The sequence below is a fragment of the Pongo pygmaeus genome, chromosome 12 (genome assembly GCF_028885625.2).
Source record: "Pongo pygmaeus isolate AG05252 chromosome 12, NHGRI_mPonPyg2-v2.0_pri, whole genome shotgun sequence".
Lineage (NCBI taxonomy): Eukaryota > Metazoa > Chordata > Mammalia > Primates > Hominidae > Pongo > Pongo pygmaeus.
Window position 1 is genome coordinate 68,521,735 of NC_072385.2, and position 24,853 is coordinate 68,546,587.

General features: G+C 43.7%; 1 long non-coding RNA gene across 1 annotated transcript; it reads left to right on the forward strand.

The window, feature by feature from the left end:
• Window positions 1-136: 136 nt before the first annotated feature.
• On the forward strand, window positions 137-23,049 carry LOC134737794 (uncharacterized). Its single transcript, XR_010123093.1, has 3 exons — window positions 137-424; window positions 8,157-8,416; window positions 22,044-23,049. It is a non-coding gene; the product is annotated as an uncharacterized LOC134737794 (long non-coding RNA).
• The last annotated feature ends 1,804 nt before the right edge of the window (window positions 23,050-24,853 follow it).

The following is a 24,853-nucleotide window of genomic DNA, read 5'->3' on the forward strand; positions in this document are numbered from 1 at the left end:
GCGGGAGGGCTTTCGGCAGTTTCGCGCAGCCAATCTCAGTCGTAAGTCCGGGGCTTCACCAATATGTGGACGCTCCTGCAAGATGAGCCCGCCCCCTACTTCGTCTTGGCCTATGGGAAGCCGGGACTTCTTCAGCGGCTGTCCTCCCTCACTTTCGGAGCTTCGACCTCAGCTTCGCCTGCGAGCTGGGTTGTGTAAGGGCGGGTCATTTTGGGGCGCTTAGGGGTGAGTGCCGGGGGGCGCGCTTTCCCGCGTGAAGGTCGCTCCAGGAGTCATGCGTACATTCGTTGATTTTGCTCTGGACGCACTGATGTTCCCGGCGCGCCGCCGCGCCGCCGCCACGAGGCTGTCCGTACGCCTTTCACTGTGTTTCTGTTTACATTCGCGTCTGCAAGACCCGGCGGCGCGACCGAGGCCCGAACAGGTGCTGCGAGGCGGGGCGGGGAGGCAGTGCTGAGGGGAGCTCCCCAGGCCGGGTGGTTGAAGACAGCTTCTGGGGGGGAGGTGGAGCTCTGGCTCGTAGAGAATGGGAAGGGTGTGGAAAATGAACTGGGAGCTGCTTAGCGACTCTGAGCAGCCTGCTCTGATGGGAAATCGGTGATGGAGTCGGAGGGAAGTGGGAGGCAGCTTGTGGGAGGCCAGGGTGCTCACTCTCTCCCCTGCCAGCATGAGACCTAGTAACTTTCATGCATCTCTATCTATCTATCTATTTTGCAAAGGTGGGGTCTTGCTGTGTTGCCCAGGCTGGGCTTGAACTTCTGGACTCAGACGATCCTCCTGCCTCGGCCTCCCAAAGTGCTGGAATTACAGGCCTGAGCCACTGCATCCCATCCCCTAGGAGCTTAATGACACTGCCCTTTAGCTTTTACTGCTTAGCAGAATCCGGAGGCATAGAGGAACTACCACCAGGCTGGTGTGGGGAAGGGGCCCTCCCTTCTGATGATTTTCTCTCAGCAGCACTTTCAGCAATCTGGCTTCCACTGAATATCTCCCCAGTTCATAAAACAGGCGTCTGTAAATGTCAACCCCAGCTGGGTGCAGGGTACAAATTTTTTCCTACAGAGCTCTTGAGTCCCAGGTAGTTTAGGAGACAAAGACTTGTTTGGTTTTCCCAGACCTGTCAGGACAGCTCAGAGGTTTTGTCTAACCCAGGGGCCACAAACTTTTGACAACAGCAGCAGCTAGCCCACAGATGGTTTTATTTGGGCATCGCATAGGTTATCTTTGTTTGTTTGCTTTTGTTTTTTAATAAGAATTTGAATCCCACCAACACTACTTACTGGTCCATTAAGTAACAGCGAGCCTTCACTCATTTGCTGCCTGCTTGAAGGCATTTGTGTTTGTGACCCTTGATCTTTTCTATACACAGAAGACCTCCAGTGGAGTCACCTAATCCTACAGCCAAGTCACCCCTGCTGGACAGAGAACTGTACAAAGTCCAAACAGGCGTACATATCCTGTATGGTTTCCTCATCTATAAAGAGAGGGGATAGGATGAAGGAGTCCCAAGGTTCCTTTTGGTTCTGATGTTCTGTAATTTTGTGTTGTGAGCAGCTTTTGTTTTTGCCTGATGGGAAAACTTTCCTTTGGGGAATTGTCTGCAGTCCCCTGGGTCAGATGGTTCTTTAGCACCACACTTCTCTGGTCTCCCAAGGCAGGATGGGTGTGGAGAAGGGGAGGTGTGGAACCCAGGCCTGGCCAACTATAGTCTCCCTCCTCTTGTTTTCAGATTTCCCCAGGGATGCGCACATGACCAAACCTGAGATGATCTGAGCCCTTGTCGGGGATTTTAGAGAATGAGGCTGGGAGAAAGAGGCTCTTCCCTTTGGTGTTTCTGAGCGTGGGAAAAGTAGGCCTAGAGCTGTCTGTAGTTATACTCCTTGCACCAGCAATGCTGGAGAACCAGGCCTGGAAATGTTAGGAACCAGCTAAGCCATCCTGCTTCGGTACTCTGATTAGGGTGCGTACCAGCTCCTTTGGTGGTGACGTGAATTATTTTTCAACTCTTCTCACTCAAGATTCAAGTTTTGGGAAGGACCATTTACTTGGCCTAGTCTAGGTTATGTGCCTGTGTTCTAATTGCCAATAGGCAAAGAGAGTTCTGGTTTCTACTATGGCTTCTAGTCTGGGAGGCCTAGCCTCATACCAAGACTCGGTGTGTGGGGGCCTCCCCTCAAATAAGAAGAATGAGACGCTGGGTTGCCAAAAGTTGCTTCACTATAGTCCGTCTCTTAGGCTGCCCAACATTCACAGAAGTGCTTTCAAAGGTAAATGAAAATGCCGCCATCCAACAAAATGCGAGCATCTCTCCTATAACAAAATTTGCTTATCCCTTCCCCAAAGCAGGGCATCTCAAAATCTCCTCATTTACTGTATTTGGCCCAAGTCCAACTTTTGTAGGTGATATTCCATTCTTCCTTTCAGTTTCGTCATCATCCCATCCCATCGTTATAATGTGTAACTAAATTGTAAAGTTAAGCATCACTGATAGACTTTAGATACAATTGTGAAGAGAAAGGGAAAGAAAAGGACAATAGCTAAAAACTCCATTTATATATAATACAGCAAGAAGAGAAATACTGTTAGAGGTTACAATCCTCATTTTTGTAACTGGTAATGAAGCTTTATTGTCATTTACAATTTTCCTTCTCCGCTACCCATTCCAGGTCCCTCTTTCCTTCACGCAACCCCTCAGCTGGCCAGGATTCTTTGCCTGGTTGGGTTAAGCAAGCTTTTGTTCTTGAGGAGGTTGCCTGTAGGTAGGTTGTCTGTAGTTTGTCTGTAGGTGGTACAGTACATTGCCATCAACTTGTGCCCTGGCATGAGAGTGATGAGGTGCCTCAGGAGACCTCCTGTGTTCTATTACTGCTCCTCTTGCCTCCGTGGCATAACAGCAACCCCACTTCCTCCTGAGAGTCAAGATCAGTCACCAAACAACATGTGACCTGTGGCATGAGGAGACCACATCAATTTCAGTTCCCAGTTAATAGGAACCATTGTTGTAGGTTCTGGTGAAAGCATTGTACTAAAATATCTAAACCAGCTGGTTTGAGGAAAAGCAAGGTATAAATTTTGAGAAGAATCATTAGGTATGATTTGAGAAATGCCGTACCCATTGTTACCAGCAATGATATTCTGCTGTGGAAGAAACTATTGGTCATTGGTTCAGAGTTTTGTCTCCCAGTGGGCACTTGAACTAATTTTTTTTTTTTTTAATTAAAAATTTTGGCCCAGCTGGTGGCTTCTTGCTTAGTGGCCGGGAGCCAGATTTCATTCTGGGCAGGAGCAAGGCGCATCCAGTGGGAATGCAGGAGAGGCCAGGTGCGTGTTTTGGGACTTTCGGAGCAGCCGCCTGGGAACCAGCAGAGAAGATTCCGTCTTCCGGAGGTTGCCACTGTCTGCCAACTCACTTGTCTCCATCCTCAGTCATCTTTTAAAAATACATAGCGACACTCTAGCTGTCTGGTTCTTCATGGGGAATGTAATTGAAGTCTGACATCATTCCTATTGCCCTGAAATCTGAAACTTAGTGTCATTCTCACTGAAAATTGCCTTGAAGTTTGACAGACTCTTTCCCCAGTGATACTGACAGGTTGTTTTGTTTTTGTTTTTGTTTTGAGACAGTGTCTCGCTCTGTCACCCAGCTGGGGCTGGAGTGCAGTAGCGCGATCTTGGCCCACTGCAACCTCCACCTCCCAGGTTCAAGGGATTCTCCTGCTTCAGCCTCCCAGGTAGCTGGGATTACAGTCACCCACCACCATGCCTGGCTAATTTTTGTATTTTTAGAAGAGACGGTTTCATCATGTTGGTAAGGCTGGTCTTGAACTCCTGACCTCAGTTGATCCACCTGCCTTGGTCTCCCAAATTGCTGGGATTACAGGTGTGAGCCACCACACCTAGTCAGATCCAAGGTATTTTGAACTAAACAGAACAGCAACCAACATCCATATAAAGTAACTACAAGAAAAAGATAAAAAACCATTTTAACTAATGAAAATTCTTCCCACCAACCACAATTCCATCCAACAGCCAAAAAGCAGAGGAAAACTAACATAGTACTCTTCATATGAATTAAATATCATTTAGTAAGCAGCTGCAGCTATAAAGAATACCAAAAATCAGACATTAAAAAACTCAAAATAGAAATGGATACAAAGCAGAAAACTATAAAATGAGAACTGACAAAATTCAAGAAAGAAGTAGAAGAAAAAGCCAAAATTATCTTGAGATATGGAAACTAAATTACATTGTGTCCACGGGAAAATAGGTTAGCCTTAAAAGTCAAGAAGGAACATTGAAAATAAATTTAAAACAGCCAAGAGAACCCAAAACAAATTTGGAAAAGAAGGAAAAATATTAGAAAAAAAGTGAGAGATATAGAAGATAGACAGAAGTTAACATATGCATCATTGAAGTCTCCAAAGAAAAGAAACGTAACAATGAAACAAAGCTATAACTGAAGATAGTTTTCTGGATGTAAAATAAAACATGAATTTTTGGGACCAAAGGTACCTTGAGAAAAACTGACTCAGTATCATTAGCCTCAGTGAAATGCAAATCAAAACCACAATTACAGCCACTAGGATGGCTATAATAAAAAAGGTAACGTGTTGATGAAGATGTGGAGAAATTGGAGCTCTCATACATGGCTGGTAAGAATGTCAAATGGAGGCTGGGCACAGTGGCTCACACCTGTAATTCCAACTCTTTGGGAGGCTAACATGGTAGGATCGCTAGGGCCCAGCAGGTCAAGGTTGCAGTGAGCTGTGATCATACCACTGTACTCCAGCCTGAGCAACAGGGCAAGACCTTGTCTCAAAAGAAAGGAAAAAAAAAAAAGCATGTCAAATAATACAGCCCCTTTGGAAAGCAGTCTGGAAGTTTCTCAAAAGATTAAGCATAAAGTTACCATATGACCCAGCAATTCCACTCATATGTATATATATATGCAAGATAAATTAAAACGTATGTTCATACAAAAACTTGTACATGATTGGTTATTGCAGCATTATTCACAAGAGCCAAAAAGTGTAAACAACCCAAATACCCATCAACTGATGAATGGGTAAGTAAAATACAGTATATCCATAATATGGAATGTTAAAATGGCAGTAAAATCAATGCTACAGAATGTAGACGGACATTTTTATACAATGTGGGTGAACCATGAAAACATGCCAAGTGAAAGAAGCCAGTCACAGAAGACCACATAGATGATTCCGTTCGTATGACACATCCAGAATAGGCAAATCTATGGAGACAGTGGATTAGCAGTTACCTAGGGCTGCAAGAGTTGAGGGGAATAGGAAGTGACCACTTATGGGTAACAGTTTGTTTTAGGGGTAATGAACTAAATTTGATTGTTCTAAAATTGACTGTGATGATGCTTGCACAACTCTGTGAATAAACTAAAACCATAGAACTGTGTACTGTAAATGAGTGAACTGTATGGTAGGGAAATTAGATCTCAATAAAGCTGTTGTTTTTTTTTTTAAAGATATAGAAGTCAACTTGAAGGACTTTTTCTTTTTTTTTTTCTTTTCTTTTCTTTTTTTTTTTTTTTTTTGAAACAGAGTCTTGCTCTTTCTCCCAGGCTGGAGTGCAGTGGCATGATCTCAGCTGACTGCAACCTCTGCCTCCCAGGTTCAAGTGATTCTCCTGCCTCAGCCTGCTGAGTTACAGGTGCTTGCCACCACACCTGGCTAATTTTTGTATTTTTTTTTTTTTCCAGTAGAGACAGGGTTTCACCGTGTTGGCCAGGCTGTTCTCAAACTCTTGACCTCCAGTGATCCATCTGCCTCAGCCTCCCAAAATGCTGGGATTACAGGCATGAGCTACCACACCCAGCCTTGAAGGACTTTTTCATTGGCCAGATTTGGGACAATCTGCAAATAAAAAATAATGTTAATTACTATTTAATTACATTTTAAGTATAATTGTATTTAAGTATATTTGAGATAATTATATACTTAAATGTATAATTAACTTCAATATAATTAGGTATATAGTTAAGTATATATGCTTAATATATGATTATATTTAAAATATGTTTATATATTAAATATATTAACAAGTATATTAATATATAGTACTATATAATAAATATGTTTAACATAATATATAAATATATAATAAATGTATTAAATGTTAATGTAAAATAAATATTTGTAATCTATAATTATAATTGATTATAATATAATAATTTTTTGAAAATCATGGTCCATAGTCAATCTCAAACAAAACATAAGAAAACAAAGAGAGAAAAAGAAAAGCTCATCTTTACAGAGTGATAACTGTAAGAGGAATGTTAGATTGGACAATTACCCTTTTGGAAACTCAAATGTAATAATTAACCAATTAACCAAGATAAGGATTACTAATGAATACTAAAACTATTGGAAAAAAGTTTCTGGGAACAAGGTATTCACACAGTCTCCCAAGTATTGCCCCACTGATTATTTACTAATTACAAAAGGGAAATTATGCATTTATAATGGAAAGATCAAGCAGTTACCACCATAACCAAGTGGTCAAACATCACCAATAATGGGACTACCAGACATGTGCCTCCTAAGTAGAATTCTTTCCAAAAATATTTAACCTAACTTCCTGCTTACAGGAAATACAGTAGATACTGGTATAAGATGATCACCATTAGGAAGTAATCATCTCCAGAATATGGGATATTATGTAGCTGCACCAGACCAGTTTGGTTCAACTTTTATGTAACAAAAGTTATGAGTTGTTTTTCAGTTGTTAATGGAGCCTCAGGTCATGTAACCTGAGCAGGCCCAGATGAACCAAGTGTGTAGCCACAGGGGGAACCTAAGTTCTCAGAGGAGCAGGGACTGAATTAGGAAGTTGACACTGCATGGCTGGATCTACGATGCAATCAGATTGAGCTCTGGCATCACTCATTAGCAGGATCCAGTGAGATCATGCCTCCTGGCATTACCTCATTGCAAGATCCAGTCAGATCATGCCTCATTACCCTATGCTTATAAAACCTGACACAGCCTGGAGCTCAGGGAGGCATTGCTTTGGGAGCTATCTATACCCAGTGTTCTTTTTACTAGTTGTAAGTAATAAAATTCTCTTGTTAAATCCTCCTTGGTTGTGGCCATTGGGTTGTCACTTACCAAGTGACCTAGCCCACCTGTTGTGTGGGCAACAGTTATACAAAACAATTGGCCGGAACTCTTCAAAAATGTCAACAGTATGGAAAAAAATACCCAGTAATAAATGGTATTGGAAGGAATGGTTCTAGATTAAAAGAGACTAAATAGATAATAACCAAAAACAATACAGGAAACTTGAGTGGATACTGGAGCAGGAAAAAAAAGAGCTATAAAAGGTATTTGGGGGATAACTGGAGAGAGTTAAATTTGGGCTGATATTAGATGATATTATAGCACAATTGTTAAATTTGAGGGGAGGTGATGGCATTGTGGTTATGTAGAAAAATATTTTTATTCTTAGGAGATACTTGCTGAAGTAATTAGAGGTGAAATGTTATACTATCTTTGTATTAGTCTGTTTTCACGCTGCTGATAAAGACATACCTGAGACTGGGTAATTTACAAAAGAAAGAAGTTTAATGGACTTACAGTTCCACGTGGCTGGGGAGGCCTCACAATCATGGTGGAAGGTAAAAGGCATGTCTCACATGGCAGCAGACAAGAGGAGAGCACTTGTGCAGGGAAACTCCCCTCTTTAAAACCATCAGATCTTGTGAGACGTATTCACTACCACAAGAACAGCATGGGAAAAACCTGCCCCCATGATTCAATTACCTCCCACAGGTTCTTCCCACAACATGTGGGAATTCAAGATGAGATTTGGGTGGGGACACAGCCAAACCATATCAATCTTTAACTTAATTTTGGTTGTTTAACAAACAAAACTGTATATCCGTATTTGTAGCTATCTATCTAAGGGGGAGCGTGTGCAAATGTGATAAAATGTTAGTAATTGATGAATCTGTGGTTGGCAGTCTCTAAGTTGGCACTCAGTGAATTCTGACCTTCCCTCCTGGAATTCACACCTTGTGTAATCCCTTTCCCTTGAGTAAGGGCTGGGTTTAGAGACTGGCTTCCAGCAAATAGCATGTGGGAGGTTCCTTCCGTAATTGAATTCTCTCTCCTTCAATTGCTCAGATGGAAATGGGCTGCCATGTTGTGAGCTGCCCCATGGGGAAGAGGCTCACATGTGAGGAACTGAGGGTGGCCTCCAGAAAACAGCCAGTGAAGAACTAAGACCCTCAGTCCAATAGCCTGTGAGGAACTGAATCCTGCTGACAACCATAAGAATGAGCTTGGAAGCAGGTCCTTCCCCAGTGAAGCCTTCATGTGAGACTGCAGCCCACCTGACACTTTGATTTGTAGCCTTGTGACAGACCCCAAGCCAGAAGAGTCAGGTAAGCAGTGCCTGCACTCCTGACCCATAGAAACCGGCATGATAAATGTTTTTTCCCATGAAGCTATGTTTTAGATAATTTGTTTTGTGGCAATAGATAACTAATTCACTAAGTAAAGGGTGTATCCATTGTAATCTTTCAACTTGTCTGTAGATTTGCAGTTTTACGTGCTGACAGGTGAACACACTGCTGTTGGCACCATGGCCACTGCATACTACATGCTGTCATGCTAACATTCGATGCTGCAGCAGTAAATTATTTCTCAAATGATTCTGAGTCTCTGGTTCACTAGCAGGATCATGTGCCCAAGGTCCAGCTTCCAAGGTGTGAGGCCAGAAAGTACCTGACCCTCTCAGCTTCCATAGTGAGAATTGTGGCCCTGTCTCTCAAATAGGGAGGTATTCAGACACTGAGTAGATGAAAAAAAAAAAAAAAAAAAAGGTTGGGGGCTGGATAAGAAAAGAAAAAGAAGGAAAAAAGAGGGAGGAGAAAGTGAAAAGAAGAGAAACATCTGCTATACTTTGTTCTACTCCTGTACTCCCAACTGCCCAGAAAGCTCCCCTGCTTAGGAGAGAATCAGATCAGCAGAGTTCCTGATGACCTAGTTTACATGCCTGGAGACTCATTAGGGTAGCTCAGCTACTGACTCTTCCTGTCTCTGTTTTTACCCTCCTGCCAATAACAACCCCCTCTGTCTGTGTCTCTTTAAAGCCCCAAGAGAGATGATCCGATGGTTTGGCTGGTCACTGTTTAATAGAGGGTGTTCTTGTTGGTCTGGATTTTCACTCTAGGCTACTTCAGAAGGTCTGGATTGGCCAATAGCTTGGAGGCCCTTGGGACCAGGCTCCGTCCAATCTGTTTATTTGCCTGCAGGGTGATAACAAACAGAGAAACTTCCACAAAGGAGCCCCGAAGACCTCTAAGTCATGGACTTGTACAGGCATTTTGAGGCTTTTGTAAGGGGGCAGTGTTAGAAATGCTTGTTCCCCAGTGCTGCAAAGAAACAGCTCTCAAGTTGGAGAGAAGTAAAAGCTCCAACTGGCCTGGGAAGGACCTTACCTAGTGATCCTAACTACTGAAACTGCAGTCTGGACAGCAGAAAAAGGATGGACTCATCACACTGGAGTCAGGAAAGTGCCACCCCCTCCACAGTCATGGGCCATGGTCCCAGGGAAAAACTCTACCAAACTAAAGCTAAGAAAAATTTAACTCTCTTTCATCCATTTGATTACGCCTTCTTCTTTCCTCGCTGTATTGCTGACCATCTAGTTATTAATGTAACCAAGTCAATTTCGCCTCAAACTATTACATTTGATGCTTGCCTTGTTATACCCTGTGGAGACTTGCCAAGTCAGAGGCAACTCTCCACTTCAGGAAAGTATCTTTATCCTTCCTAGCTCTCTTCAGACTAAAAATCTGTTAACTGGGATAAATTAGTTTGAGAAGAGTTTGATGAAGATTCCAGTATAAACTGGAAATCTTGTCCTCCTAGAGCAGAGCTTCTCTGCCAAAGTTGGTCCAATGCTCTATAAAATATTGAAGAGCAAAGATCGGCTGCCCCAACTAGTACTCGCAGTTTCCTAAAACCATATATTCATTTTACTAAAGGAGTTACCCCTCCCCATTGTCAGCTAGACCAATTTAATTGAGTACAGATGACCATCCCTGCTCCCCAGAGTTCTTCTATGGCATAGGAGCAGAAGTCTCAGGATCCTTTGAAATGCACTTAATTGCCTTGTCACCTCCTGCAGCCCCTTCTCCCTCTCCTAACTTCTCCGCTAACCACACCTCTTGTTATCTACCCAATGATGAAACCAAAGTAGTTGTTGTAGAGGTTAAAGATTTAAAACAAACTATAGCAATTGAAACAGAGTATCAGGACGCAAAGGCTTGGCTGGAATGGATTAAATATTCTGTTTGCATGCTAAACAAAAGCGACTGTTAACGCTTGTGCGACAGGCAGGCCAGAGACCCAGATTGTCCCCTTTCCAGTTGAGTGGTCCTCTCATGGACTGGGCATGAGCTGTATGGTAGCTCTCTTCCAGAACCCCACAGCCTGGGGCGATGAGTCATGCAAGACTCTTTGACTGCGGTTCCCTGAGGTTAAGGCCCTGTGGGTCAGCCCCCGAGGGCCATGCTGCCCCCAGCCCCTGATGTTAACTTCACCTCGTGCCTTTCTCTGTGGTGGGGGGAGTTAGCATTCCTTGAAGACAACAGGGTGCAGTGAAACCAAGCCTTTTCAAGAGCTTACCAATCAGTCTGCCCTTGTTCATCTTCAAGCAGATGTGTGGTGGTATTGCATGGAACTATTGCTGGGAACTCTGCTCTGCCAAGTAATTAGAGCAGCACTTGTGCCCTAGTCCAGCTGGCCATCCCTTTTACCCTAGCATTCCGTCAACATGAAAAAAAAAAGAGAGAGAGAAAAGCGTAAAAAAAAGAAGTGCCTCACATGGGTCCTTTGACTCCCATGTTTATATAAATGCTATTAGACTTCCACGAGGAGTACCAGATGAATTTAAAGCCCGAGATCAAATAGCTGCAGAATTTAAGTCAATATTTTGATGGGTGACAATTAATAAGAACATAGATTAGATAAATTACATTTATTACAACCAACAGCGGTTTATTAACTACATTAGAGATGCTGTTAAAGGAATAGGTGAGCAATTAGGGGCTACTAGTCAGATGGCTTGGGAAAATAGAAGAGCCTTAGACATGATATTAGCAGAAAAAGGAGGAGTTTACATCATGATTAAAACTCAAGGTTGTACGTTCATCCCAAACACCACCGCCCCGATGGAAGTATAACAAAGGCATTGCAAGGTCTAACCGCTCTGTCCAGTGAGTTAGCCAAAAACCCAGGGGTAAATGATCCCTTTACAAGGTGGCTAGAAAAATGGTTTGGTAAATGGAAAGGAATCATAGCCTCAATTCTTACTTCTCTTGCAGCCGTAGTAGGTGTACTCATTCTTGTTGGGTGTTGTGTCATACCATGCATCCGTGGGCTGGTGTACAAACTCATACAGGCAGCACTTACTAAAACCTCCCTTAATTCTCCTCCACCTTATTCAGAGAAGCTTTTTCTTTTAGAGAATCAAGCAGAACAACTAAGCCAAGACATGTTAAGGAAGTTTGAAGAGAAAGAACTATAAAAATTCAAGAAGGGGGATTGTTAAATATAGTAAACCCCAAGTTTCTCTTCAAAGAATCTGTATGTCAGTATGTTCAGCTCTCTTATTCTTTGATTCTCCATTTTAAAGTTTAACTTCCTGGTTCTCTTCACCCCTTTGCTTCTAGTTTCAGTAAACAACTTTCCCGCCAGTCCTAATCAGTAGTTCACATCTGTTCCCTTGGTCACCTGCTCCATCCTGACTCATCCTGGTCACCTGGTTTGACCTGAGTCACCCCTGGTCACCTGCTGTGACTTAAGTCACCTTTAGTTACCTGTTCCTAACCATCCTTCCTGCCACACTACTCACCCTGCCACTCTGGCTCATACCCCTGCTCTCTTTAAAATAGCTGATTGGAATTAGCTTAGACTATGTGGTCCAACCCTAGCCAACAGGGGAACAACACAGCAGTAGGGGCTACCTGCCTCAGGAATAAGAACTCCTTCCCCTTCCCTGTCCAGATGTGCTGTCACCATTACTCCATTCGCGAGTTACACCCTTCTATAGAAGTAAAAATTGCCTTGCTGAGAAAATTAAATTTATGTTTGAGTGCTGTTTCTTCGTGGCACTGGGGAACAAGCATTTCTAACAGCAGTGTAGAGGAAAGAACTTGGCTGGGACCTTACCCTCCTGCCTCATTGATGGAATGAGACATCTGCAGAGGAAACTGACTTGGGGTAAAGACAATGAGTTGATTTGGGGCATGAAAGTGAAAGTGAGATTCCCAGGTGGTGCTGCCTTTTGTCTTTTTTTAATTTTTATTTTTTGAGACGGAGTCTTGCTCTGTCACTGAGGCTGAAGAGCAGTGGCACAATCTCAGTTCACTGCAATCTCCACCTACAGAGTTCAAGTGATTCTCCTGCCTCAGCCTCCTGAGTAGTTGAGACTACAGGTGAGCACCACTACACCCAGCTAATTTTTTGTATTTTTAGTAGAGGCTGGGTTTCACTGTGTTAGCCAGGATGGTCTCGATCTCCTGACCTCGTGATCCGCCAGCCTCGGCCTCCCAAAGTGCTGGGATTACAGGCATGAGCACCGCGCCCAGCCCTGCCTTTTGTCTTGTTGGAGACATGGAGCTCAAGTTAGGAAGTCAGGGATGGAGATGAAGATGGGTTGGTCAATCATATAGATGTAATGCTTAAAGCTACAGACAGGGAAGAGATTTCCGTAGGCATGGAAGTGTAAAGCTGGAAAAGCCAAGGGCAGTTGCTGTAACACTATTCCTTCAACCATTTTCACCAGAACTTTGGAAATCTGCATCTGGAATGAGTAGGTGAAGTGAATTAGATTTGCCAACTGTATGGTTCAGGCTGCATCAACATCTATGTGCAACCCACAGACTTCATGTCCAACATTCACATCTTATGACATTGTCTCATTGTTAAGCATCTTGAGGTAGGATAACTTTTTGAGCTACAAATGTGGAATTTCCTCTTGTATTTCCTCGCCCTTCCTCCTCAGGCAGGCTTCGTTTTACTTTCCTCAGGAGCTGGCAGGCTGAAGGCAGAAATTGCCTGCAAAACACTTCTTTTCCTGGCTTTGTTTTCAAAAGCCTAAGTCCCTTGAAGTGTCTGAGTGTACAGTGTACTGGAGGGAGAGGAAACAGGAAGCGGCTCTGATGGAAACCGTAGCAGGCAGTGGTGGATTTCCCCCAGGGTAAAAGATTGCTCCAAGCCAGGGGAGGGGTCCAGGGTCCTGCAATAGCTGGGACCTGTGCCCTGCCCTCTGACAACACCCCAGGGGAGTGGCCAGATCTCAGAGAGGAACAGTTACAGGGCTCCCAGCGTCACCAAATATCCATATGTCCCAAGGGTGGCGTGAAAGCTAGTGGGCTGTTAGAACTGAGGGAACCAGATAAATTGGGCCCTGGTGGCCTTGACAGTGACCAGTAATGATCTATAACTGCAGGGTCTTCCTAGGACCTTGAAGGATGGCCTAAAGTAGAAAATCCTGTTGGGTTTGGAGTAGAAATTAAGTTGGTTTAAATTTATTATTATTATTATTTGTTTTTCTTTTTTCCTTTTTTTTTTTTTTTTTGAGGCAGAGTCTCAGTCTCTTGCCCAGGCTGGAGTGCAGTGGTGCGATCTCTGCTCACTGCAGCCTCTGCCGCCTGGGTTCAAGCAATTCTCCTGCATCAGCCTCCTGAGTAGCTGAAATTACAGGTGTGCGCCACCACACCTGGCTAATTTTTGTATTTTCAGTAGAGACGGGGTTTCACCATGTTGGTCAGGCTGGTCTCAAATTCCTGACCTTGTGATCCACCCGCCTCGGCCTCCCAAAGTGCTGGGATTACAAGCGTGAGCCACTACGCCCGGCCTTATTATTTGTTTTGTTTAGAGAGGGGGTCTTGCTCCATCCCAGGCTGGAGTGCAGTGGCATGATGATAACTCACTGCAGCTTCAAACTCCTGGGCTCAAGCAATCCTTCTGCCTTAGCTTAGGACTACAGGTGTATGCCACCATGCCTGGCTATTATAATTTAATTTAATTTAATTTTTTTTTTTTGTAGAGATGGGGTCTTACTATGTTGCCCAGGCGGATCTTAGACTTCTGGCCTCAAGCAGTCCTCCCTCCTTGGCCTCCCACAGCCCTGGGATTACAGATGAGAGCTACCATTCCCAGCCTTATAATGGAAATTTAAAAATTTTGTAAGGAATAGCTATACTACATCAATAATACTGCCTGACCATCTTTGTATATATAACTTTTTTATATACAGGAATTTTTTTTAAAAGATAGATTCACAGAAGTAGAATTACTGATTGAAAGAGTATAGACATTTTTAAGCATCTTGATACATGTGGCTTAAATGCCACATGTATGGCCTAAACTGATTGAGTCTTTTCAGATTTGGATTTTAAAACTAGAACCCTCTCTTCAGTGGGGTGGGATGGGGAAAACACTGGAAACCTTGTAGGAAGCAATTGCAATATTTCATATGAAATGCGAGGAAGGGCCAGGCTGAGATTATGGCCATGGGGAGAGAGAGAGGGACAAAATCCCGTATTATTCAGGAGGTGCTATCGATAACCCATCTCTGCATATGGGTGAAGAAGTGAAGGGGAGGCAACAATCAAGATCCCCTTACTAATTTCCAGTTGAAAATCGAGTAGATGAAAATCCTGTCAGCTAAGAGGCAATGTGGCTTCGTGGGAAATGCCTGTGTTTTGGATCTAACTGACCAAGTTCAAATTCCAGCTGTCCCAACTAATTAGCTGCGTGGCCTTGGGCAGGTTGTTAAAACTCTTTGAGCCCATATGCCTAGATTTCCTTATTTGTGAAATGAGGATAGTAGCGTTTATGCCTACCAAACAACTGTAAGGATTAAATGTGAATTTTTTTTTTTTTTTTTGAGACAGAGTCTCGCTCTGTCGCCCAGGCTGGAGTGCAGTAGCATGATCTCGGCTCACTGCAGCCTCCACCTCCCAGATTCAAGCAATTCCCCTGCCTCAGCCTCTCAAGTAGCTGGCACTACAGGAACGCACTACCACGCCCAGATGATTTCTGAATTTTTAGTAGAGACGGGGTTTCACCATGTTGGCCATGCTGGTCTTGAACTCCTGGCCTTGTCAAGCGATCCTCCCCTCTTGGCCTCCCACAGTGCCCGGCCATAAGTGTGAAAATGTCTTTAACCACCTGGCCCATTGGGGCTTTGAAGAAATTAGTGAAAACAGCTAATACTAATAGAAGAGGATGTACAAGAGGGTTAAAGAATATATATTTGGTTTGAGATCCATTTGTTTAAGATGCATGAAATCTCATGAAATGGACTTTATCTTGGTATGCTTTTATTTTTTAAATTTTAACTTTGAAATAATTTTTCCTTTATACTTCTTTCTGTACACTGCTGCTTTCATTTTTTTTAAAAGACCTAAAAGTATGAGAGGGACAAGGAAAGAGAGGGTGGTGATCCTGTTGCCCTTGTGGGTAAGGACTGCGGAGGCAGTGGTGCAGTTCTCAAGCATGACCACAAGGTGGAGTCCGTAGTAAGTGGAAATGGTTTACCGTGGGTGGGAGGAGACTCGGCAGGATCCTGGAGCAGATTGGGTGGCAGTCACAGAGCCCTCTGTCCAGTTCTGCAGGCGAGTCCCATGTAGCCTCTTCTCTTGCCTTTTGGTGACTGACTTTTCACGATGTAAAGTTAATCACAGTTACACATACCAGCCACCACACACTCCCAGGACCCCAAAGAAACCATGAAGAAAATAATTACAAGCACAACAGTTCACCTTTAGGTGGTTCTCCATTGCCAGTTGCATGAGCTCCCAACTCCTTGACTTCCAGTTCTAGGACTTGCAGTCTATGAGACCCCACTTACCTTTCTGGAATCTTCTCCTAATACTTTTCTACTTGGCCCATAGGCTCCAGTCAACTGCCTGCTCATGGATCACCAAACATGCCCCTCATTTTCACCTTGGCCTTTGCTTGTTCTGTTCCGTTTCTGGAAAGTGATTTCTCCGTTTCTGCTTATTGAAACCTCAGTAATACTCGAAGAACTCGTTACATCTGTGAGGGCTCTTTATGTTTCAAGTAACACCCGGACAATAATATTGGCTCCTATACTGAGAAATACCGAGGTATCTAGTTAGCTTCAGGTGACGTCTGTTCAGCAGCTTGGACAGCACCACAGGTGACTTGGTTTTACTCCATTTTTGTCTTTTGCCTTTTGCCGTGTCGGCTTGCGTTCAGAACCCCCAGTGGCTCTTTCAGTCCTCCCCTAGCAGGTAGGTGTGCTCCGTATCTTCCTTCTGCCTCTTCACGTCTCTATCCTTCTCCTCCCTGCTCAGTGCCCTTGGAGGATGACCTGGCTTAGATTTGTGGGCTTCCTTGCCTTCTGTCTTCCACTTGGGTTTGGCCAGTGAGGAGCACCAGCATGGGCTCCACGGATGGCTGGGCTATTAATTAAATCTCTGTCTTCCATGGTGCACAGCACAGGCTGCCTTCATCCCTCATCTATGAGGTGACAGTCTCCATATGTCTATCTCTGCATTCCAGCAACCACCCTCTGTAGGCCTAGAGTGGTAATGGCCCCAAGATACTTTTCATTATTCCTTAAGTTTTCCCTACACATGCTCACACTTTTGCAAACTGTCCATGTTTTTTTTTTTTTTTTAATAGAGATAGGGTCTCACTCTGTCACCCAGGCTGGAGATCATAGTTCACTGTGGCCTCGAACTCCTGGGTTCAAGAGATCCTCCCGCCTCAGCCTCCTAAGTTGCTGGGATTAGAGGTGTGCACCGCCAACAGTCCACTTACTAATTGCTCCTCAAATTGTCCAGTTTGAGTGTGCCATCTGCTTCCTGCTGGGACCTTGACTGATATAGCAGTCCCTAATCACACATCTTCACACTACACTGCTCAGCGGGAGAAAGGCGGGAGAAAGAAGTTCTCTTTTGGCTATTTTAACAGGAAAGAGAGAGAGTACGCTTCTTGCCCAGCAAACATCTTTTAAATTCTTTTTTATTTTATTTTATTTTTTTGAGACGGAGCCTCGCTCTGTCGTCCAGGCTGGAGTGCAGTGGTGTGATCTCAGCTCTCTGCAACCTCCCCCTCCGGGTTCAAGCCATTTTCCTGCCTCAGTCTCCTGAGTAGCTGGGATTACAGGTGCACACCACCACGCCCAGCTGATTTTTTCTATTATTAGTAGAGACAGGTTTTCACCATGTTGGCCAGGCTGGTTTTGAACTCCTGACCTCAAGTGATCTGCCCATCTCAGCCTCCCGAAATGCTGGGATTACAGGCGTGAGCCACTGTGCCTGGCCCCAGCAAACATCTTGATTATTTTTGGCCTCAGTTGTAATCTGCCTAAACTAATAAGAGACTTTCTTGGTGCCAAGGGTGGGTCATTTCAAGCCAAACCCCATGACTGAAATAGGCAAAGGGTGGTTTCCCCAGAACAGACTCAAGATGCAGCAGTGCTAAATGGAAGAAGGAGAAAATTCAGCACCTTCTTCCCAAGTGCCGTCTCTTTCTTTGAAGCTTGTCCTTATTCCCCCAAGAGGATACAACATGATGGCCAATAAGACGGTGTAGTTCCCAAGATGGAGATTATAGTATAGTTGGGGAAACAATTATTTAATTTAACTTTTTCTTTTTTAGGGTCTCACTCTGACACCCAAGCTGGAGTTCAGTGGCACCATCTCAGCTCACTTTAGCCTCGACCTCCCAGGCTCAAGTGATCCTCCCACCTTAGCCTCCCGAGTAGCTGGGACTGCAGGTCTGCACCACCACACTTGGCTAATTTTTAATTTTTTTATAGAGACGGGGTCTCACTATGTTGCCCAGGCTGGTCTCAAACTCCTGGACACAAGTGATCCTCCTGCCTCAGCCTCCCAAAGTACTGGAAATACAGGCATGAGCCACTGCACCCACCGTGGGGAGACAATTAAATACACAAAGAATAATGATCTATTACGTTAAGTACTAGGAAGGAAACAAATGAGGTGCTGAGGGAAGAAAAACATGGATGACCTATTAAAGATCATTTGACCAGGTAAGGCTCCCCTGAGGAGGTGACATTTAAGCTGAGGCTGGAAAGATGAGAAAGAGACAAGTGATGGGAAAGGACAGGAATTCCAGGCATTCTTTTTATTTGTTTGTTTGTTTGTTTGTTTGAGACAGAATCTTGCTGTGTCACCCAGGCTGGAGTGCAGTGGCACAATCTTGGCTCACTGCAACCTCCGCCTCCAGGTTCAAGCAATTCTCCTACCTCGGCCTCCAGAGTGGCTGGGATTACAGGCACGCACCACTATGCCCAGCTAATTTTTTTATTTTTGGTAGAGAAGGGGGTTCACCATGTTGGCCAGGCTGGTCTCGAACTCCTGACCTCAAGTGATCCACCCACCTTGGCCTCACAAAGTGCTGGAATTACAGGAATGGGCCACCGTGCCTGGCTGAATTCCAGGCATTCTGAAGTGCACTGGCTAGAGAATGAATAGATACCAAATGTGGAGGCACATAGATGAGGCCACTGTGGGTGAAGCGAGGTGGGCAAAGGGTAGAGCCATCTGGATGAGGCAGGAGAGGCAGGCGGGGCTTCCTGGACCAGTGTTTGGATTCCAGCTGGGTGCAGAGAGGAGACCCTGAAGGATATTCAGCAGGGGTGAAAATCTGATTTCTGTTTTAAGATCACCCTGGAAATAGGGGCACTCATTTGGAAGATGCTGTGTTGTCTAGGTGACAGATGGCAGAGACGTAGAGAGGGTGCCAGTTGTGGAGATGGAGAAAACCAAACAAATCGAGCTGTATTTTACAGGTAGAATCAGCATGATAACTAGCAGCTGGAACGGGGTGGTTGGGAGGTAAAGAAGAGTGTAGAGTAACTCCTCAGTTGCTGGTTTGATTATTGAGTTGTGGTGATGGGGGAGGGATGGCAATCAGGAGGTCAGCGGCCAGAGGCCACCCAGCATCTCTGGGTCTAAATGGCAAATTCCAACAGGAGTTTAATTGGCTTCCTTTGAGTCAGACGCTTATCTGGTTCATTAGCTAGGCTGAGGTTGGGAGAGCACACAGGGATGGGTGTGCTAGGGCCTGCCTAAACTTGCTAGCAGCCTACAAGAATGGAGAAAAGAAGCATGTGAATAACTAGAATCCAAAGAATTATAAGGCCTGGGGCAGATGCCTTCTGGGGTGCCATCCCAGCCCCCCAGTCATTTCCCTTTCTCTAGAACCTGTTCCACGCACCCCAGGGTAGGGACCAGCCGCAGTAGATGGCAGGCAGAAAGAGATTCTGCTATAAAACACCATACACATAAAGGAAAGAACAGCAACAAATGGACAAAGATGGATTATGGTTCTGTGCCCAAAGAATTTACAACCCCAAAATGAGTTTTGTGATATGTCTGCTTTGATTTCTCATTTATTCCAAGTTATCATTTATATTGTTAATCTACACAGTTTTCTCCCCCCACATATTAAACAGCTTTTAAAAATGGTTTTCAAGGCCGGGTACTGTGGCTCTTGCCTGTAATCCCAGCATTTTGAGAGGCTGAGGCGGGTGGATCATTTGAGGTTAGGAGTTCGAGACCAGCCTGGCCAACATGGTGAAACCCCACCTCTACTAAAAATAGAAAAATTAGCCGGGCGTGGTGGCACGTGCGTGTAATCCCAGCTACTCGGGAGGCTGAAGCAGGAGAATTGCTTGAACCCAGGAGGTTAGAGTGAGCAGAGATTGCACCACTGCACTCCAGCCTGGGTGACAGAGAGAGACTCTGTCTCAAAAAAAAAACAAAAAGATTTTCAAGTTACTTTGTGTGTATTTAAGTTTTTTGCCTACTTGATAAGCCCTCTGTTGGAAACTTCTCCGCAAACCCTTGTTTATGAACCAGACAGGGCTGTGAGTATTCTGATATACTGATGTCTACTCATTTACTGGTATAAATTATTTCTCTGCCTCTATGCTAACTAGAGATATAGATATATATGAATAATGAATATATAAAATTTATCAGTTTTCTCCCTCTATCTTAAAAGATTATTCACTGGGCTGGGCACGGTGGCTCATGCCTGTAATCCCAGCACTTTGGGTGGCTGAGGCGGGCAGATCACTTAAAGTCAGGAGTTTGAGATCAGCCCGGCCAACATGGTGAAACCCTGTCTCTACTAAAAATACAAAAAATTAGCTGGGTGTGGTGGTGAGTGCCTATAATCCCAGCTACTCTGGAGGCTGAGGTAGGAGAATCACTTGAACCTGGGAGGCAGAGGTTGCAGTGAGCCGAGATTGCAGCACTGCACTCTAGCCTGGGCAACAGAGTGAGACTCCATCGCAAAAAAAAAAAAAAAAAAAAAAAAAAAAAAGATTATTCACTATTCACTGCTTCTCAGCTTGATGACCTTGGACAAATTACTTAACTTACAATTTCTCATGTTTCAAATGAAATTGAGTTGCATGTTGAGTTTGAAGTGAAACTCAAATTTCATTTATAAAATGGCAATTATAACAGTGCCAACCTCACTGCATCATTCTGAGGATTAAATGGGATAATCTGTATAAACTACTGATATAGCTTGGTTATTTGTCTTCACTCAAATCTCATGTTGAAATGTAATCCCCAGTGGTGGAGGTGGGGCCTGGTGAGAGGTGTTTGGATCATGGGGGCGGATCCCTCATGGCTTGGTGCTGTCTTCATGATAGTGAGTCCTTGCAAGATCTGGTCATTTAAAAGTGTGTGGCACCTCTCCCCACTCCACCCACCTTGCTCCTGCTTTCGTCATGTGAAGTGCCTGTTCCAGCTTCACCTTCCGCTATGAGTAAAACCTTCCTGAGGCCTCTCCAGAGCAGATACTGGGGCCCTGCTTCCCATACAGGCTGCAGCACTGTAAGCCAATTTAACCTCTTTTTTTTTTTTTTTTTTTTGAGATGGAGTCTTGCTCTGTTGCCAGGCTGGAGTGCTGTGTCATGATCTTGGCTCACTGCCCTGGTTCAAGCGATTCTCCTGCCTCAGCCTCCCAAGTAACTGGGATTACAGACACACAGCACCATGCCCAGCTAATTTTTGTAGAGATGGGGTTTCGCCATGTTGGCCAGGATGGTCTCGATCTCCTGACCTCGTGATCCGCCTGCCTCGAACTCCCAAAGTGCTGGGATTACGGGTGTGAGCCACTGCACCCAGCCTAAACCTCTTTTCTTTATAAATTACCCAGTCTCTTGGGTATTTATAGGAATGCAAGAATGGCCTAATACAACCACTTAGCACAGTACATGGCACATGGTAAATCAAGCATGAAAAATATCTCTAAATACTACCAAGGAGTGATCTTCAAGATACAGTGTGAAGTGAAAAAAGCAAGGTAGGGCCAGTTGCAGTTGTTCACCCCTGTAATCCCAGCACTTCAGGAGGCTGAGGCGAAGATTGCTTGAGCCCAGGAGTTTGAGACCAGCCTGGAAACAAAGTGAGACCCCCATCTCTAAAAAAATCAAAAAATTAGCCAGGCATGGTGGCAGGCACCTGTGGTCCCAGCTACTTGGGAGGCTAAGGTGGGAGGATCCCTTGAGCTTAGGAGGTTGAAGCTGCAGTGAGCCGTGATCACGCCATTGTACTCCAGCCTGGGCAACAGAGTGAGATCTTGTCTCAAAAAAAAAACCCAAAAAACAAGGTAGAAAAAAGTATATAGAATATGCAACTATATTTTTAAAAGAAAGAAACACACATACATATTTTAAAACATTAAATAATGATATATCAAGCTGTTTACAGCAATCATATTTTTGCCAGCAGAATTGTTACTCTGTGATTGTTGAGTATTTATTGTGGTATGATAAAGCAGTACAATGTGTGACTTTATAATTCTGTCATTCTCAGAGTCAATGAATACCAGAATTCTCAGTGTGGGAGAAAGGGCATGTAAATGTAAGACAGAAGGGGTTAAGTAAAAATGCTGTTATCCTGATTTTATTATTATTATTAACTTTTTTCTTTACACCTGTAACAAAACTGAAATTGTCCCGATTTTGAATAGGAACCATCAGTATGAATTCAGAATGTATTTCCTGGCTTTCTCTATGGAAAAGACCTAGAAACAGTGACCAGTCCTACAGTGATGAGCACCCCTAGCCTCTAGACTATGTCTCACAAGACCATTTCCCACTAAAAGGAACCAGGACTATTTGGAGAAATCACTGGGTCCAGGTCTTGGGCAGGAAACATCTGAGATGAACCTGGAAGAACTTGTTATACCAAAGCACTCTGAAGCTTTCAATGAAAATTGAGGTCACGCTAAAAGGATTCGGGAGCTGACTTGATTGGCCAAAGATGGGGTGATTTCAACATCAACATGGATAAAAACTGCAAGGGATTAAAACACATCAAATATATTTAAAGCTATGAGTTAATAATATTGCTAAAAAGAAATGTGTTGTTTCTGTTGGAGGATGCTAGGAAAGCAACTCATTATTTTGAATACTCGTAAATAAAAAATTCAAGCATTTATCGTGTTCTTCTGTATGAACTGTACCACTGGGGAACAAAATAGAAGATGAAGGGTGTTTTCTCTTTAAGTATAGGAAACTTGCTATATAAGGAACTGTGGAATTAGTCTCTCATCGTTTGACTATCCTTAATGTAGTAAAGGCTCTAGCTATCAAGCATGAATTGTTGTCATCATAAAAAGAAAACAAAAAGAGACAAACGGACATGAGGAGCCTTCTGCTGGAGCACATCACTGCCCGTGAAGTAGTCTTGCAAAAACATGGAACCTGAATCTAAATGAGCCTCTCTTTCCAACAACCAATTTGTAGGAACTCAAAGGAGAGGACAGAGGAACACATTCGATGATGCCACCACAGAGTTGTAATCAACCAAAACCAGATTGTGGGAAACTCTCCAGGCCAAATGTCCTGCTGGACTCAAAAAATTAATTTCAATGAAAACATTTTGAATGGGGTTGGGGGAACATACATACTAAGAGACATATCAATCAGTTGCAGATCCTAATTCAAATAAACTCTTTAAAAGTTGTTCCTTTAGCTGAGTGTGGTGGTGTGCATCTGTACTTGGGAGCTACTTGGGAGGCTACTTGGGAGGCTGAGACAGGAGTATCCCTTGAACCCAAGAGATGGAGACCAACCTGGGCAACATAGCCAGACCTTGTCTCTTAAAAAAAAATTATTTTATAAAGCAATTGGGAATTTGAACTTGGAGTAGATATTTGATTATATTAAATAATCACCATTGATGTTTTTGGTTAGGATAATGGAATTTTGAGGATTTTAAAGAAAGACCCCTTGACTGTTAAGAGATACACAGTGAAATATTTACGGATAAAATTATATGATATCTAGGATTTGCTTCAGAATAATGCAGGAGGATGTGGATGGGTTTAGATGAAGTGGGATTCATTAGTGGGTGATGAATACTGCATGAAACGTTCTTTATGCTATTTGCTTACTTTTATATTTTTAAATTTAATAAAGGTTTTTAAAAAAATGAAGAAAAAAATTCTAGGGAGCAAATCAAAGAAAATAAAATTAAAGTTAGCGATTATTCCTTCTATTCCCAAACCCTCATCTCTAAGGTAGCCCATTAATGTAAAAATATCCAAAGACTAGCAGTCTATTTGGCCCATCAAGATTCCATTTTCAAATTCTTCCTTTATAGTAACCCTATTAATTCCTTTTTTTTTTTTTTTTTGAGACGGAGTCTTGCTGTGTCACCAGGCTGGAGTGCAGTGGTGCGATCTCAGCTCGCCTCCCAAGTAGCTGGGATTACAGGCATGCGCCACCACACCCAACTAATTTTTTGTATTTTAAGTAGAAATGGGGTTTCACCATGTTGGCCAAGATGGTCTCGATCTCCTGACCTTGTGATCTGCCTGCCTTGGCCTCCCAAAGTGCTGGGATTACAGGCATGAACCACTGCACCTGGCCTATCCTATTAATTCCTATAAGATGAGATTATCTGGGCTGGGCGCAGTGGCTCACGCCTGTAATCCCAGCACTTTGGCAGGCTGAGGCAGGCGGATCACCTGACGTCAGGAGTTCGAGACCAGCCTGGCCAACATGGTAAAACCTCATTTCTACTTAAAATACAAAAAATTTGCTGGGCGTGGTGGTACACACCTGTAATCCCAGCTACTTGGGAGGCTGAGGCAGGAGAATCACTTGAACCCGGGAGGCAGAGGTTGCAGTGAGCTGAGATCATGCCATTGCATTCCAGACTGGGGGACAAGAGTGAGACTTTGTCTCAAAAAGAAAAAAAAAGATAGTCTGGATGTAATTAATTATTCAGGCAATTTAAAATGACCCCTTGAAATTAAATGCTAATTGTTTTGATTAGACTTTTTTCTAAAATGTCTGATATCATTCTGTGCCATAGGAAATTGAGTTAGTAACATCTTAACTTTTTCTGTTCTTTTAATTTTACGACTCAGTCATTGTTATGAAACCTCAGGCACTGTCGTGGCTGTACTCCAGCCTTGGGGGCTATTTAATTTTCTGGTGTTATTAGTGCTAATTCGAGAGCTCAGAGGCTTTTATTCTTTTCTAGCTGGCGATCATTCTGTTTCCTTCCATCTTGCTGTGGTCAGCATGTCTGCTTCCTCCCTTCCCATGGAATTATGATCTGTTCTCAGCTCTCCCTGTACCCCCTCACAGCCTAACAGGGTGCCCTGTGCAAGTAGGCACTCAATAACCATTTCTTCTATTGGATTAAACCCAGGAAGACTGGAAGTTTGCCAGAGGAAACAAAATAATTAAGCTTGTTAACTCATTAACCTTAATTTTAGACACATCCCTTAAGCTCCTGAGTATAGTTTGGGAATTCATACCTGAG